Source organism: Fukomys damarensis, unplaced genomic scaffold (assembly GCF_012274545.1).
Source record: "Fukomys damarensis isolate Sample0158 unplaced genomic scaffold, DMR_v1.0_HiC HiC_scaffold_32, whole genome shotgun sequence".
Classification (NCBI taxonomy): domain Eukaryota; kingdom Metazoa; phylum Chordata; class Mammalia; order Rodentia; family Bathyergidae; genus Fukomys; species Fukomys damarensis.
Window position 1 is genome coordinate 29083337 of NW_022900944.1, and position 17906 is coordinate 29101242.

The window sequence follows — 17906 nt, forward strand, 5'->3', positions numbered from 1 at the left end:
TTTCTGGTACTGAAGATAGAACTCAGGACCTTGAGTCCAGGCAGGTGCGGCACCACTGAACTACATCCCCAGCTCGGGACCTGGCATTTTTAAAAGAAAGTTCAAAACATAGCTTTTGATAGTATGTGGCTTGTCTTTTCTCTTCAATCTCTTTTCTTGTGTCTATTCTAACCTCTGGCTACTATGACGTATTTTGCCTGAGATACTACTTCTTAGAATTAAGTCTCCAGGCCCCTATTTTAGTGCTTTCTTTCACTTTCTTTTCTTAACCCTTCCTCATATTTTCTCCCCACATGATCACATCCATTTCTGAATTACCATATATACACTGATGACACTGAAATTATTTTATTGTATGCTTGAGGAGTCTTTATATTCATAAATACACACCGAGCCTTTCCTGAATTGTCGTAATACCTACCAATGAGCCCAACAAATGGTATATTCTTTTAAATATGATCTTTACGTGACTATTTACTGAAATTTTCTTAATGTTAGTTTTGGGTTCTAGATTTAGAGAGCCTTTGCCAGTCTTCAGAAGGGTGGAGGAAAGAAACGTCAATAAAAATCGTAATTCCCTTGATGATTACATAAAAATAAATTGTTCAGGTTCATCCACCGTGACAAGCCCCGGAATTCCTTTATGAAGCGGAGTAGTATTCCAGTGCAGGTCAATACCATGGTTCTCTTACGTAGCCATCCATTGACAGACAGTGCATTAATTGCGTGACTTGTCTGCCGCGAATGGTGCTGCATGTAACGTGCAAATGTAGATGTCTTTCTCACCTGCTTTCACACCCTTTAAAAATACACTCAGCAGTGGGATTCCCAGATCATATTGTGGCGCTCTGTTTCATTATTTTGAGGAACCTCTACACTATTTTCCATAATGGGTATATTAATTTACATTCCCATCAACGGAGTACAACCAAAGTAGATTGTGTGGAAAACTAAAGATGAGTCTCAAATGAGAAACTGAAGATAGACTGCAAAACATTGGAAAACTTACCTACATCACCCAGAAAAATGTGAAAAAATCATAGCTCCCTTCATAAAAGTTGGTTTAATTTGGTTGCTTGCTTCGGGAGATGAAGAAGATGAGGTGTACAGAGACTCCTGGCCTTTCTGCCTTGGGACCCCTCAGTCTGATCATTATCTGAAGTTAGAGAGGGAAAGGGCTGCAGCCCAAGACCATGAAACCCATGGTCAGGCTCAACAGACACTTTTTATTTCCTAAGGCTACTTCCAATTAACAGAACTCTTATGGTAGTTTTTGTTTTGTTTTGTTTTAATAGATTCTGGCTTTGTGGCCTCGGCTGCTTGCAAATTCATGATCCTCCTGCCTCAGCATACCAAGTAGCTGGAATTGTGGCTATACACCACCACACCCATGTTAGTTAACATCATTTATGAAAACAAAAAACAAATAGTAAATGATTTTTTTCATGGCCAGTATTTCAAATACCAAGCATGCAAGACCCCATTAAACTCAAATGCACAATATGGATTTTTTTTACACTAAGACTGATCAAGTTGCTGCCAGTGACCAATGAACTCCTCTGTATATTCCTCGGCAGCCCCTCACAGTGGAAAGAGCCAGATTGTGACTGTCGTCCCTTCTCTTCGTTACCTTCCTGTTTCTCATTATTAGTCGTTCGCACAAAGAGGAAGGATAGCTATTGCTGCTGTAGCCAGGAGGGTTCAGCAAAGTCTCTCTCCTGTTGAGAATGCGGTGCAAAACAGATAGACACCAGCTATCCCTTCATCTCGCCTTTTGCTTGTGCGGGCAAAAATGCAGACACTATTAGAATTTGTTGTCCTCTTTTTCTCCTTTCCCTTCTCTCTCCACTGTTACTCCTGCTCTTCCTATTTCACCTCCTCTAGCTATTCCAAATCTTTGTTTAAATGATCACTCCTCAAATTGTCTTTGAATTACACACTTAATAGCTCATTTTATGCCTAACTTTGATCCCTTCCTCAACTCTTAGATAAACACAATTTGAATTACCTAACCAATAGCTTTCATACTTTTGTTTCAGTTGACTCTTAGTATTACTTAAATGAGTTTAGGTTTTTTTTTCTAAAAACTAATTTCCATAAAATAACAAGGCTGTGCTGCTCTACACTGTTCTACCAAATATTTAAATAAATAGATCAAAATCGAAGCCCAGTTATCCAATAGTTCCTAAATGCCCTTGTGTGGTCAGCTTGAGATATGTCCCACTTCTTCCACAATTTTAGATGTTTTCCTTGTGTAAAATATCCCCTTCGCATATCCTCCTTCCCCTCCCTCCCTTCCTTTCTCTCTCCTTCTGCCCCTCTCCTTCTTCCTCCTCCCCCTCTGCTTCTCCTTTGCTCCCCCCTTCTTTCCCTCCCTTCCTCCTTTGCACAGTGATAAAGTTGGGGAAAATCCTCTTCCTACATAAAAGTGTTACTCCCAGCACTTTTCACTCAAGTCATTCTAAAGTGATTAACTACGAGCCTCTGCACGCAACAGACTTTGTTATTCCGTGGAGTTCTCATTGTTTGGTTTTGTTTTGTTTTGTTTTTTTTTTTCCTCTCTGATAACCTTTCCAATTTGTACTTTTCATTTAATGTCTCGGAATCTACCTCAGGTAATAGTGCCTTTTGTGAGAAAGCCTTCAGTAGCTCTAGTCTGGTTTGAGGTCCCACTCTGAGCTTTCAGTGAACGTTGAGGAACATCTACGAGAACAATTATAGAACTATATTTTTATATGCGTAAATGGAACTTCACATGATTCAGGAAAACTGTGCCTCAGAAATTCAGAACTTGCTTAAAAAGCTTCCCTAGGCTTCCTGGGCCCGATCAGGCACAGAGAAGCTACTCCTCAAAATGTCCGTAAACTGGGTTCACTTACATTTTCTTTCTTTATCCTTACACTGCTTTCCTAGATGGAAACTAAAAGCACCCCCTTTAAAAATATCCTAAACAGTTTCTAAGCATAATCTTTAGATTTTGAATAGCACAACACCTCCTAACTTCTCTTACTTGTTTTTCCAGCTTCAAGATGTAACTCTTTGGACTTGAATATGAAGAGAAAAGGGATAAAAAGGCCCCTTCAAGGTTTCTGCTTTTTGTTACTTTGTTTTGTCAAATAGATGGAAAATTGGGATGATTCATGTTTGATACACTGAGAATGTTTTCTCCTCACGGCAGGCTGAAATTTCATGACGTGGACTGTGTAGTCTATGACTGCTTCCAAGAAAACAGAATTGACCCCTGTTGTACCATGATTTTTCTGACAGTGAAATGGGAAGGCCATGAGGTCAGGCAACCAGAAGCTACAACTCCCCAGAAGGGTAAGTCCTTAGCATCAGCTTCTTGAATTGGATGAGATATACTTTGATTCTAATCTTCAAATTTATCTGTCAAATGGTCCAGCTGATAGCATTTCTCTTACCTTCTCTTACAATAACGTTCATGTTTTATACTTGGGCATAGAATACCAAATCCCTTGAACTTTGTTTTTTGTTTGCTTGTGTTTGTTTTTGTTTTGCTAGTGGAGACTGAACCCAAGGACATTGCACTGAGTTACATTGTCAGCATGCTCAATTAGCATTATTGTATTTCCTATCTCTTTGTTGGCTTTCAAATGAGTAAAACATTGAAAAATATTAGCATTGATTCTAAAAGCGATTTTCAGGCTGATGGCAGCTTTCCTGTGCTGCTATTGGGTATATTTATTATTTTCAACCTACAAAAGAGAAAACTGTGAATCAGAGGAGGTAAGAATTGCATTAATATATAATGCTTATTAAACCACAACTCATGACTAAAACCCAGGTCTTTCCAAATCCAAAGCTGCACTGATTACTGTTCTCATTCTTAGGGTGCTTTTGTCATACTTTTCTTCCATATTTTTCTGTGGCTCTAAAGTTCTTTGTCTGATTCCCTTGCCAGGCCTTTCATGACCAGAGGGTGGAGATCCCCCAAGTCAGTTCCACTATCTGGGCCTCACTCAGCTCAAGGCACAGTGAGAGAGGAACTATCAATGCCCAAACCTGCTTCTCCCATGTACCCCTTCACAAAGCCCCGGGGCGTTTTGTGTTTTCAAGAATATTTCCCCAGGTGGTTTTCTGAGCCATTCTGTGAAGAATTCAATATTACCAGTGAGACACTGGAAAATTATATAGAAAAAAAAGAGAATCAAATACACAGACCTTTGAATGACTTGAGACCCGCCCCCGCCCACAGGAAAGAAGAGCAATGGGAAAGAGGATCGGTTAGCCTCACTGGGTGCAGACATTAGCCCCAAGGAGGCCAGTGTTGGAAGTGAGTCTTTGCTATTCACCAGTTATATGTGGCTTTGGCAGTCACTGGCTGGCCATAAGCCACAGTTTCCTCATCCGTATATGAGATACTCACTCTTGTCCCTGATCTGTTGTGGACAGAAGAGAGGAGCAGTCACTCCATGAATATCTAGGACTTTCATGATGCCTTTTCTACCATTTTATCCCCAATTCCATAAAGAAGCTCAAGCCAGATTAGTCCTCACAATTGAACGAAAGCTCCAAAATTGATACAATGGCTACGTACAGCCCTGCAACTCAGACCACTCTGATTGCCTACTGAATCACACCGCATTTGTCCAAAGTGTGTGCATTTTATGGTTGCATGAATTATACTGTGTGAAATCCCCTTCATGCCCCCACTGTTTTAATCACTTTTCTTGTTGCTGAAACATCATGTCTGACACTCACTGTCACAGTGTGTGACCCTGGCAGCCCACAGGATGGAAAGATTACTCATCAAAGATGAGATTTGGTGTGAACATTGAAGGGTCCAGAGGGGCTGTCTCACCCGAGAGCACCCAGCATTATGGAGACTCCCAAGAGTAACACCCATGTCAAAAACTCTGTGGCTTTTATCTAGAAAATTGTTGTAAGAGAAAAAACAAGAAAAGCAGTTCGGGCAATAGACTGTCTCAAGGCTAGGCAGTTTGTCAGGGAAAGGGGAAGGACGATGTCGAGACGTAGCATGTTTCACAAATTTAAACTTCTTGCTGTTCAACCACTCACTCCTCAAAAAGCTTATGGGCTTTTGCACCTCAGTTTAACTACTCGTTCTTCGGCCAAGCACCCTACAGTTCATAACACAAAGAAGGAGAGGTTTATTTAGGTTCCCGGTTTAGTCAAGAGCTTGTCAGTTCCAAGGCAGAAAGACATAGCAGAGGTGGAACGTCTTACATCACTGGAAGCTATGAGAAAGAGGAGCTGGGAGGGGAGGCACACCCTTCCAGGCCACTCCCCCGGGGCCTACCTCTTCCGACCAGAGCCCAACTCCTAACTGTAAATCAGTAGTATCTTCTCATGAATCAGTCTCCTTTCCAAAGCTCAGCTTATGAGTCCAGGAGTTTCTTGGGAGACATTCTTGACCCAAATCATAAAACCTGCCCTTTGGTGGGATCCAATGATCACAATTTAAAAGACAGATTTGGGATTACATGACTCATTGGTGATTTTCCTTCATGAAAATGGGCTTTATGGCTAAGATTGCAGAAATACACATGCACTGTTGTATGCCTGGGCAATTCCTCTAGAAGCCTGCATGTACATGCGCTCATTTAATGCTCATATTGCCCAACAATCTTGGATTTGTCATCTCCAATATATAAATGAAAAATCTGTAGCTGTGCTGAATTTACACATTCATTTTACATGCTTTTTTTTTACTGAAGACCTCACACACAGTCAAGAGTCATGTGACATATTGCCATTCAGAGAGGAGCTGGTTAAGGACACTGTGGAGCTGGGCGTGGTGAAGCACACCTATAATCCCAGCATTCGGGAGGCTGAGGCAGGAGGATTGCTGAGTTTGAGACCAGCCTGTGCTACATAGTGAGTTCCAAGTCAGGCTCAACTACTTGGTGAGACCCTGTCTCAAAAAAACAAAAAGACAAAACAAGCACACTGTACAAGGTCACATCTTAGGCCTGACACCCTGATGAAAACATTAGACCTACAAAGGCATTTCTGTTTTCTCATCTCTAAATGGGAGCAGAGTTTTTATGAGATTTAAATGATGCAAAATTAAAAGCATTTAGCACATGTTTTGCAGTAAGTAATCAAAAGGTGTTCACCACTTTTCTTTTGAGATTAAAAAACTGTCCAGCAGTCTGAGAATTGTTAAGATGTGTTATATACATGTGCCAACTCCCCATGAATGCAATTATGTACTGCAAGCGTACTAATGAAAATGGAAACATTTAATGTTTTAAAATCTCAAAATAGTGAAAGAAATATGAGAAATGGATATCAGTTGGTAAAAATTTCACAAGTGAGCAAAAATTATTAGATTTGTTGCATTTACAAAGCATAGAGAATCGGCTCTGGCAGGGGATGAAAAGCTCCAGGTTCAGATGATTCCAAGGCTACCGGGCTTGGAGATTTACTGGCTCCCTCACCAGGTACCCACAGACACTTGCTGCCTTCAAGAAAGGCAGGATCCTCAACACATCTGCTGTTAAGGGGTGTTCAGTACATGCTCTCAGCAACTGTCTGGAATCCACTCAAAGGACACTGTGCTCAAAATTGTCTCCAGCAAGGATTTTAAAATGCATCCAGTTTATCTGTACCGATCTCATAAAAGCTCAGCAGATATTTTGCTAATGGAAAAATATTGGAAATGTGTGAAACAGTGCATTATAGATAATCAGGAAGGGTAGTCTTGTGCTCGCAGGTCAGGAATGCCTTGCCTATCTGTAAATTTCACTCCACGTTATATAGAGCGATATAAGACAAGTCTAATCTTCAGACATAGCTACTCACAACTCTGAATCCATCCTTCCACTGTTTTTCAAATCAAATAATGTTCTTGGGGTGGTATCTGGAAGGTGGTTTCTCCTGAGAAAATATCGCTGACTGACATTTAGACACAATACAATTTGCAGTTATGAAGCACCCATCTGCATTCCTTCCATTTTAATAGGAGAGAGAGAGAGGGAGAGCGATAGGTAAGGGTGTGATAAGTGATGTTCAGTTACAAGGAGAGAGGAGACAGAAAGAGTTCTCTAAGAAATAGGATGGGCCCATCAACTACTATGGATACGAGATACTGAGCAGGGAACATTCTCAGCACTCCAGCGTGGCACTAAGGACATACATTTTTTTTCCACTGAGTTTTATCCCAAGGGAGAAAGGCATGACTTTCTCCATTATTCACATGTGGACACTGGAGCATACATGTATAAGAAATGTGCTCCCAAGGAAGAAGCAAGATCAGAATTCAAATTCAGTCTGCTGGATTCTACAAATCACACTTTGAATAACTACTGTGGGTCCACGTCTCTCTGGTTCCCCAGAAACATGTCAGGTTTAAGGAAAGAAAAGAATCTATTCGTGAGAACCAGTCAGAAACATATGATGACCTATAGAGTCTTCACGAGAGGTCAGCCTTCTTCGTACTGAGTATCTACTGCAGTTTGAGATTCTAGTGTGTCTACCTGACAGTGAAGGGTGAAGTTGGAAGAGGAAGCGGGATACCTTTTAGTTTGGTTGGGAAAGAATGTTTCTCCTATCAGTGCTTGGTATCATGGCACATGAAATGTAATTCCGTTACTGTCAGATGTCTTAAGTGTGATTAAACTGTCGTTCTCAGTCAAAAACTCTTCAGAGAAGTAGTGGCTCACGCAGCTTGCAATCTAGGGACTTGAAGTAGAAATAATGCTAAATTAAAAATGGTAATATTTACCCCAGGGATGCTGGGGAAATAAGGCGACACTGTTCACGAAGGCCCTACTAGAGCACCTGGTACAGAGCAGGTACTTCCTCCACGTTCTTACCCTTCTCTTGAAAGTAGTATAATGATCACTGAAGGTGTCAGAAAAGAATAGAAAGGCAATAGATGCCCCCACTGAGCACTGTATTTAATTTAAGAAAAGAAAATCTTGTTAGGAAATGAGTGGAAATGTTTCTACATTTGCAATAGAGCAGAAAACAAGGCAATTATGGAGATCAAGAATTGACTGTAATCACCAGTCATAGAGGAAAAATTACAGCACCAGCTCCTGAAAAGAAAGGAGACAAAGCTGGGATTAGGGTTCGAATATATCTGAGGAGATTGGAGAGAATATGGCAATAGTTTTTGCTTTCTTCGGTAGGATTTTTAACGAATTTAATAGAGGGAAGCAAGGTTTCTTATAAAGATTCCTGAGACAGGTTTTGGAAAAGTTAATAGATAATTTCCACAAATATTTTATCATCGATATTGCCACCATTGTCAACATCACACAGCCCTTACTGATGTTCCACAAGTTTTTGGAACTATTTAAATAGCAATTCAGAAGTGATTATTTTATGATAGACACTGCCAACAGTCGTCCAATTAAATCTTCATAGCAACCATTAAAGGTAACAATTAGTCCCAAGTTATAGATAAACGGGATGAATCTCAGAAGTGAACACTGCTGTTCAACTCCTTCAGATTTAAACATAGCAGGTATGGAGATACCTCAGTGTATCTTAAACAGCTACTATGTGCTGCTTTTTTGTATGCATGATCTTGTTTTCTTTGTTGTTTGTTTGTTTGTTTGTTTTGAGACAGAGTCTCACTATGTGGTTGAAACTGACGTGGAACTCACTATGTAGTCCAGGCTGGTCTCGAACTCACAGCTATCCTCCTGCCTCAGCCTCCCATGTGCTGGGATTATAGGCGTGCGCCACCATGCCTAGCTGCATGATCTTGTTTGATTCCCAAAATAACCCATGAATTAAAAGTTATCATGTCTATTTTACATATTAGGAAATTGAGTTTCACTAAATTTTCCCCAATTCATATCCTTTTAATTAGGCAGAAGCTCAAACAAGGTCCATTTTAACTGAGTCTGCCAAGGCACTACATAGAAAACCAGGCAATTTGCTCATAATCAGAGATACAGATTCTTAGTTTAAGCTTGTCATTTTCATGTGAAAATCAACGATCAAAGTCTTACCCAATGATTCAGTCATTTTCTTTCAATAATGCCTGAATTTATTCAAGGATGGTCATTTGTTGTGCATAATCACCAACAACCTACAAGGTAAACAGCTAATAGTTTTGGTTCTGTTGTAAGCAAATGAGTGTCCCTGTCTGCAAAATGACAAATGAGACCTGATCAACAGTGCAACAATTGTTTCAGGCTTGCAAACTCCCAGGAGTCTAATAAACAATGGCTTACTGAATGAGCAATTGCAAAACAAAGAAATTCCATTAGAGTGGTTTCTTTAGGAAGTAAGAGAGATCTATTGGCCTTAATGTTTCTGCAATAGTTGTGGACTGAGCAGTGGAGAAAGCTCCCAGGGAATGTTCATGCCTTTCACAGGTCTGCCCCCAACCCTACAGCTCTCCTTGGGCCACCAGAAATCACTGCCCTCTTGGACTGCAGGAACACAGGAACTCTCACCCTGATCCCAGTTGTGTAACTGAGGGCAACACTGTGCAAGCCCAAAAGCCTTCCATGGAAGCAGATATCATGCACTTGTGCTTTTGAATGACTGGTACAGTCAGATTCTGTGAGCACTTGTTAAAGCCAGAGATGTGGTTCCAAATGAGTGAAAACATGAGTTTTGTTATCAATCAAATCTGGGTTTGAACGCAGCCTCTTCTACTTACCAGCTGTGTACTTCTTGACAAAAGACTTCATCCTTTCAGCTAAGGCATCTCATTTATAAAATAAGGATAACAATAAATAACAATTTCTAAATTTCTTTCAAGACCTTTGTAAATACTAACTAAAATAACAAAGAAACAAACTGAACACTGATGACTACATATCTGTGTGTGTGTGTGTGTGTGTGTGTGTGTATGTGTGTGTGTGTGAGACTTTGGTAGAAAGGAAAAGTCAAGTTTAGAGACAGTAAGATGTCTCCACAAAGTCACACACCAATCAAGACTGCGCTTTTGGACTGTAATTTCCCTGAAATTTCTGTGGGATGAGGAACTGGGGAAGTAGGATCAAACAAAGAGCGAAGTAAATACAGCTAAACGGCTTTGTGCAGATTCTGCTTATGCTCTTGTAAGTAGCTTATTCACTCTAGTTTTAGGAAAACAGGAAGTAATAAGATTAAAGATCCAAAGCTCAAATGAAAACATAATGTCATATCTAGTCCAAGTAGGATTTGGGCTCAGAAGAGAGATTGAAATACTCCATAAAATTAAAGAAAGATGAGAAAGCTTATAATAAGTCTGAGGCACACACTCTCCCATATTTTGTGAATTCCTAGTGGAGTACTACATGAAAAATAATAAATTGACAGTGTTTCTCTACAAGTCCAGTGCAAAGTAGAAAATATGCACCAGACATATTCAGCATACGTGCACTAAAGAATCACACAGCATTTACCATGTGAGGGGATTTGCAAGGAGTGGAAAAGAGCCTTTGTAAATTTTGGGGCCACGGTGCACTCAATAGGAAAATAATTCCTAGACCTGCTTATGAAGCGCATCCTCATTGGAAGGTACAGAAGTGCAACATAAAGTTGGAAAGAAGTGTCCCTATCTAAGTGTTTCATTTGAATTAGCTAAGAAAACTTCAATGGGCTGCTCTACGGACAGCTCAACCTACAGAGTGGTCTTTTGCACTAAATTTTCTGGTGCCAGCTTTATGTTTTCAATCTTGTTTTCACTACTCTCAACAATCAATTAAGGGGGTTATATATGAAGGATTCCTACCTCTTTCATTTTTTGCATGTGCATATATTCTTTCTAAAAGTTTTTACTATGAAACAAATAATTCTAATTTTTAACAATTAGCCTTATTAATCATCATATAAAGTAGTAAAATTTAGATGTTGCTCATTAAAATTTTTTAAATCACTGTGTAAATTACATTTAGAGTTATCATGGGCATTTGTTTGAGGATTAAATAAGTAATTCTACATTTTGCTTATAGTTCATCAAATTCAAAAGTTGACTAATAAGAAAGTTCTAAGAATGCTTGAAAAATATTTATTACCTTCCCTCTAAGGACAATGAAACAACCCACAGTGAACTAATTTGCTAATGAAGAAATCAAACTAATAATAATTTGTACTGTAAAGCAAAACACCATAGATCCAATCATTAATCCCAGACAAGATTGATGTTGCAATAGTGATCAAGATTTTTCTTCAAATTATAAATTTTGAAAATCTACTTGTAAGTGTGCACCATATAAAAACCCCCAAAACTTGTAAAGTATTCAGTTATTCAAACTGGAAACTTACTGATAGTATCTTGGTCAGAATTATTGATTTTCCTTCAAATAATATACAACCAGTGCTATATATTATTTCACCAATTCATCACTTCATTCATTCAAGATGTTGACCTGTGCTCTTAGCACAGAGTGTTGGGAAAATGTTGATATTATCATTGTTCTGAGATTTGCAGACTAGTTGGAATGTTAGATGTGCTGTAAAAATTACACAAATCAATGCAAAATTACATGTGTGCAAAAGTCATAACAAAGCACATGCCACAGTGCTGTGTGAGTCTCAAGTAGTTAAAAGTAATAATTCCACAATATATCGAGTGATTTGACCTCATTTTCAAAACCCAAATGAACACATATTTCATTTTCATAAAGATTAAATAGTATCCTATTTAGGACTCTTATTTGGAACAGGAAAAAAGTGAATCCAATTAGGAATTTGTTAAACCCATATTTGTATGCTTTACTTTCTTTCCTTTCTCTTTTTAATGTTATGTACATGTAATTTTAAAGAGTTAATTTATCAACCTTTATCAACCAATGGATTAATTGTGTGGAGTACATTATGATCATATCATACCCCGAATTTAATATATTTAAACCTCTGTGTTTATCCTAGGTTATAGAGAAAACTTCTTTCATCTATTTTTTCTGAACCTATCATCCATCCTTTCTTGGCATCCTCCTAATTGATATGTTAATAAATCAGTTAGGCTGGAAGAGTCAGCCTGCGTCCTTCCTGCCAAAGCAGTTCATCTCTTGAAGGGTACTGTTGGGGATAACTAAAGTTACCCATCAAGTACTGGTTTTGTCAGGGTTGGAATTGCCCTGTTCTTTGCTATACACTTGACCAACAGTGCTACAACCACATATGATGGTTGTATGACCTTGAGGTGGAGAGGATGATAATGGCCCTGCAGATTCTTTTAACTGACCATGGGCAGGATGGATACAAAAGGTTTCCAAGGACAATTTCCTAGAAACTTACAGGCAGGTGCTCACAAGTTGATTCCAAGAACTGCCTTCTGGTGTGTCGCACATTAACTGAGAGGTCAAGGGCATGGGGGAAAACAATACTTGAATAAGTCTTCTGGTAAAAAGGCAGGTAGCTGAAATTCAGCAGAATTCTCAGAAGATAGCATCTGAGTTCCTCATTCCTTTCCTACTTGCTACTTGATGAAAAGTCAATGTGGCAGAAAACAAAAATGACCAGACTTGATGTCCAGGGATTTATACTCATATCAGTGGAAATGTAGGCTAACCATGGGCTTCAAAGAAATAGAGTCCATGACATACTGCCCAGATCACTCTTTGAGTAGAGCTAACTGAGGACTTTTCTATTGTTTTCCCCAGTTCCAAATATATTTCAGGCATAAAAACTGAGGGAGTGAACACTTAGAAGCTTTTAGGAAACAAGTTCATTATATACATCCTGCTTATCCATATGGCACATGCAAAAAGGCAAGAAAAATTTCTCCTTTTTCTAAGATACAGGTATTTGCAAACTATCCCTTGCTGAAATTTGCCATGGAACCAGCCAGGCCATTCTAATTAAACTTACTGTGTCTACTGTTAAAAGGAATAGTTCTTACTGTGTGGCAGAAGTGAAACCCAGAAATCCCAGTCTATTATAACCTTCAAATATAACCCCTTAATTGACTGTTGAGAGAAGTGATAACACAATTGACAAAATAAAGCTGGCACCAGAAAATTTAGCGCAAAAGACCAATCTGTAGGTTGAGCTGTCCATAGAGCAGCCCGTTGAAGTTTTCCCAGCTAATTCAAATGAAACACTGAGATTAAAAGTGATAACATCATTCCAATGAGATAAGAATCTCTGCAAAATTAAATTACAGCCTTCTTATGGCCATAAAAATCATATTATCCCTGACACTGCTAAATCAATCACTGCAGAAAATTATCTTCACAAGTTCAACTAGCGCTTCTCATTTGAACCTATAAAGTGTGGTCTATTTCCTATATTTAAGAAACAGAAGTTGTATTCCATGAAATGCAGTATCTTCTACAACTTGTCAGTTGGCCAGGTATTGACATCCGGCAGTAACTTATTAAAACAAGCTTATTTTTTTGTTGGTGCAAGATGAGTAACTATTTCCTGATAGTTTTGCTTATGATTCAGCAACTTCAGACATCTCTGATGAATAGTTTTCATTTGGGATATTGTTTCCCCTGTTCTGTGAAGATTTATTTTATTGAGAACTAGTACTCCTGGTCTGACTGTACCCTAAGACAACAGAGAACAATAGAACAATCTGTTTTTATACAAACAAGCAAAATCCGGGTAACAGATTTAAGACCATGCCGTCTTGACCAGTGGCTGTTCTTGAGCAGAAGTGTATAATAAGAACACAGACACTTTTCATGGAATCTGGGGCTGAATTCCAGCTTAATTTTATGAGAGCAGTATAACTTTAGTAAAAGAACAATCTTCCCTAAGTTTGTTCTCTATAACATTATGCAAAAATTGTGATAGAGTTGGCAAAAAGCCCTAAGATCCTTGAGTAATAATTACTATTACTAATATTAAAATTAATAAAATAATAAACATTTATACTTTAAAATGATATCAAATGCATTAATATCATGTAAAAATGCTATGTTGTTTCAATTACTATCTTTTGGAGCTGCTGTTTCTTCTGACTGAAAGATCTTTAGATAGTAATTGTAGCCTGATAAATGCTCATCAATCTTGAAAATTTACTTTTAGTTAATTCAAAAGTAATGAAAGTGGAAATCACTGACTTTAACCCGTAGTTTTCCTGGCATGCAGATTGATACTACTGTCCTTCTGCCTACTGCTTGGCATTATAGGAGCACAAATTATTGGATATTTCACGTGGCATGTAAACATTGGTTGGCTTTTCTCTCCGTGCAACACAGTCTAAATTCCTCGAGGATAAATGCAGAATCCAGCATGTAGCAGGAATGGAGGTATTTTGGAAAGATATGGATATTTTATATTTATTAAAGGTAGGGAGAAAAACAGGCTCTGCATGGTGAATTTGGGCCGAGGAACTGTAGGAAAATGTACACTCCACAGCATGAGAGTAGACTACGGTGAAAACAAGAACACAGTAGCTACAGTATGCTTTGTTAAAGAAGAGACCATCTCTCTAGAGGGCTATTATTTCTTAGAACTGATTTTAGTTTTCAGGGTAGTTTTAATAGATAAAAATTGAGTTGTAGTATAATTCTGTGTACCAATTTCTCCCACATTCCTTTGTTATACATAGCCTTCCTCACGATCGATATCACTATCATAGTATTATTTTAGTTACAATCCTTGCACCTAAATTGATACACTCCTATTACCCAAAGCTCACAGTTTGCATTATGATTCATTTTCCATCTTGTAATTTATATGGTTTAGACATATGTATATAGCATGCATCCAACATGTACAGAATTATACAGAATTAGTTTAATAGATCCATAATTTTTCAAGTTCTCTTTATTCTGTCTGTTCATCCTTTTCTCCTTCTACCCCCTGCAGATCGATGATCTTTTTTGCTTCTCCATAGTTTTGTTTTTTATGAGAACATTATAAATCTAGATTCATAGAGTTTGTAACATTCTCAAATTGACTTCACTCACTTAGCTCTAGGTTTTTAAGTTTCTTCCCTGTCTTTTCATGGATTAGAGCTTCTTTCTGAATGATCACCATTGTTTGGATGAACTATAGTTTATCCACACACCTACCAAAGGACATCTTGCTTGCCTTAAAGTTTTGACAGTTATGAATAAAACTGTTATAAACCTCTGTGTGCAAATTTTGTGCAGGTCTAGGCTTCCAAATCATTTGAACAAATACCAAGAAATGTGATCACTGAGTTTTGAGGTATAAATGTCTTATAAATTTTATAAGAACTTTCCAAGTTGTTTTCCAAAGTAGCTGAGTTAGTTGGAGTTTTTACCTGGAATGAATGAGTTTCTGTTGCTGCATATCTTTGTAAACTTTTGGTATTGTCGGTGTTTGAGATTTTAGCCATTCTAACAGGTACACAATGTTATCATAACATTCTTCTAAAATTGGCATTCCTTTAGTGACATATATGTCACTGAACATTTTTCTATATGCTGAAAGACATCTGTTCATCTTTTTTGGTGAGGAGTATGCTTATGATTTTGGAATATTTTAATATTGAATCCTTTTGTTTTTCATTTTTGTGTTTTAAGGTTTGGAGGGTATGTGTATATATGTGTATGTGTATGTATACTTTAAATAAAAGTCATTTTCCAGACTCATCTTTTATATTTTTCCAATTTATGTATTGTGCTTTAATCTCTCAGCACTGTTTTTATGGTGGGGTATTATATCTACAAGGTTATCATATGTACATTCACTTAGACTTTATCCTATATTATCTTGAAGAAGTTTCACAGTTTAGTGTCATATTTAATCTATGATTTGCTTTGAGTTAATCTTGTATTATGGATTGAATTACCTCCCTCCCCAACATTCAGAAGATAAAATTCAAATCATCATTGTAATTCTATTTGGAGATACATCTTTAAAAGGGCTAATTAAGGTAAAAAAAAAAAAAAGATGCGGTCACCAGAGAGTAGCTCTAATCAATAGTTCTTATGCTTTTTACACAAAAGAGATGTCAGGCATTCAGTCATGATAAAAGGCCACATGAAGCCACAGAAAAAGGACAGCTGCCTAAATCCCAAGGCAAAAGTCATGCAGAGAAAGCAGACTCTCTGACACTTTGATCCTGCACTTCCAGGCTCCAGGCTGTAAGAAAATGAAAATCTGTTGTTTAAGCTCCACAGTCTGTGGCATTCAGTTTTGGAAACTGTCTTTGTCTGGATTCACATTTTGTCACCCTTGTTGAGTCATTCCAGCACAGTGTATTGGAAAGTCTATATTCCCTCCATGTGTTGCTTTTGCTCCTGTGTCAAAGATCAGTTGACTATGTTTATGTTGGTGTATTTGCAAGTGGCACAGTTTCTATCTAGAGAGTCTCCCCAAAGTCTCCTATGTTCAGAGGCATAGCTTTTGGAAGGTGATTAAATTATGGAGCACTATAATTGACTTGCTGTGAAGAGGTAGGGCCTGGGTAGAAGCAGTCACTGGAGGCAGAACCTCAAGGGAGTTTTCTCCAACACTGGTTCATCTCTTCTCTTGCGTCTTCCTGACTACTATGGCATGAGCTCCTTTCTTCCTCAAGACCCTTCTACCCTTCCCTTGCTGCCTTGGAGCCAATGGACTATAGACTGAAACCTCTAAAAGTTCTGAGACAAAATAAAACTCTCCTCCTTTGAGTTGTGGGTGTTAGGTGTTACATCCCTAGCAATGACAGAGCAACTGAGAGAGTGAGCTCTGCCTCACTCCGTCGACTTATTTGTTTATGCACACCAAAACTCTCTGTTATTGTAGCTTTACAGTAAGTCTTGAAGTTGGACAGTGTCCTCCAATGTTGGATTGGCTATCCTGGTCTTTTGCCTCTCCATATACATTTTAGAATCATTTTGTCAACATTCACAAAATAACTTGCTAAGATTTAGATTGGAATTACATTGAGTCTGTAGATTAAGTTGGAAAAAAATCTGAATCCTGAAAATAATGCCTGCCTACTCATAAACATAGGACATCTTTCCATTTATTTAGTCCTTTTTAATTTCTTCTATCAATATTTCACATATTTTTTTCATGTAGGTCTCATACATATTTTGTTAGACTAATACCTGAGAATTTAATTATTTGTAGACTTCTAATAAAATATCACTATGTATTTAATTTCATATCCCACTTGTTCATGTATGGTGTATAGGAAACAAATTGAGTTTGTAAGTTAATTTCTATCATTCAGCCTTGTTATAATTGCTTATTAGTTGAAGAAGGATAATTTGTTAATGGTTTTACATTTTTTAATATTAAAACATGTTATATCTAGAACAGACAGTTTTATTCCCTCTGTCTCCTCTGTATACTTTGTTTCCTCTTTAGCATTGGCTAGTAGTACCAGTAAGAGGCTACCTAGGAAGAGTGACAGGGTACATCCCTGTTTTGTTCCTGATCACAGTGGGAATGTGTCTCATCCATAGGCCAAGCGTGTTGGGGAAGTGGAGTTCATTCACAAGAGACTGAAGAAAATACTTGGAGTGGTTAGCAGAAAACAAAGTTTACTAAGGCAACAGAAGGGTAGGATAGAGTTCAATGCTATTTAACAGCAAGGAAAGTGCTACAGAAAGTGTATACGGGTACAACTGCCATGCTTGGCAGAATCCCATGGAGAATGTATATTCCACAAATCCCTTGAGGAACATGCACCTAACAAGTGCATCACTGGGCAGGTACAGTGTTAGTCGGTTAGATGACTGGCAGGTTCCTGTAGGGAGAGGGCAAAGATAACAGTTAAACTACATAGCACTCAGTGACATCATGAGCTTTCTTTGTTCTACTGTAGGACAATAAGAAACAGCTGTCTTAGCAATTGGGCAGGAGGCAGTTCCCACAGATACTGCTAGTGTGACCAGTTCCCAGTGTTCCTCAGATGGTATTCATTAGGACATTCCTGTTCACGTCTGCTTGCAGTGTCCCGTAACTTGGTGAGAGACCTGGGAATACAAAAGGGCCATTTAAAGTACATGGTACTAAATGCTCTGGTTTTTCTCAGGGAAAATGCAGAAAGCTTCTAGTTTCTCACCATATTAAAACTTTTCCATAATGACTTTATAGGATATATATAT

At 38.2% G+C, this 17906-nt stretch overlaps 1 long non-coding RNA gene across 2 annotated transcripts in view; it reads left to right on the forward strand.

Moving 5' to 3' along the window:
- The first annotated feature begins 3021 nt into the window (after positions 1-3021).
- Positions 3022-17906, forward strand: part of LOC104853943 — a 53759-nt gene continuing 38874 nt past the window's right edge. For both annotated transcript variants that reach the window (XR_004514982.1, XR_777933.1), the window contains exons 1-2: positions 3022-3085; positions 3179-3321. This is a non-coding gene — a long non-coding RNA (uncharacterized LOC104853943). The remainder of the gene's footprint in view (positions 3086-3178; positions 3322-17906) is intronic.